Raw genomic sequence first — 519 nt, 5'->3', positions numbered from 1 at the left:
CTGATATGGCCGTCCTTCGGACGCGAACCACAGCAATGGTCTGTGGTGCGGAAGGGTCGACACATGAAGTACGCGTCCTTCAGGTCGACCGCTGCAAACCAATCTCGGGGACAGATGCACCCGAAGATGCGTTCCTGCATAAACATCTTGAACGGTAACCGGCCTTGAAGGGCCTGGTTCAAGACACGCAGGTCCAAGATTGGTCGTAACCCACCGCCTTGGATGTACCTGATGGCCTCAGTCTGCTTTGGTCAGCGGAGAACCACTGGGCAAGTTCTCCACCGTGTCGCCGACAGGCCGGCCTGGGACACGGGGGCGTTCAAAAATTGTGTCTTGTCTGTCTCGCGCATGTCAGCCAGTCACAGTCAGAATTGGCACTCCCGGACCACCATAGTGGACATCGCACGACCAAGAGACCGCGCCGTAACCTTCGTCGCTCGTGGCGCGAGGTCCGCCGCGGTGCGGAGTTCTCTATGAACTTCTGGGTCGTGACCACCCTCGTGCAAGTCCCTCAGTGCC

General features: G+C 59.0%; 1 pseudogene; it reads left to right on the top strand.

Moving 5' to 3' along the window:
• Positions 1–519, top strand: part of LOC107571900 (uncharacterized) — a 5345-nt pseudogene that overhangs the window by 3719 nt on the left and 1107 nt on the right.

Source organism: Sinocyclocheilus grahami, unplaced genomic scaffold (assembly GCF_001515645.1).
Source record: "Sinocyclocheilus grahami isolate Dianchi unplaced genomic scaffold, SAMN03320097.WGS_v1.1 scaffold1667.1, whole genome shotgun sequence".
In the NCBI taxonomy this organism is placed as follows: Eukaryota; Metazoa; Chordata; class Actinopteri; order Cypriniformes; family Cyprinidae; genus Sinocyclocheilus; species Sinocyclocheilus grahami.
The sequence above is the reverse complement of the archived record's forward strand: the minus strand, read 5'-3'. Positions and strand labels throughout refer to the sequence as shown.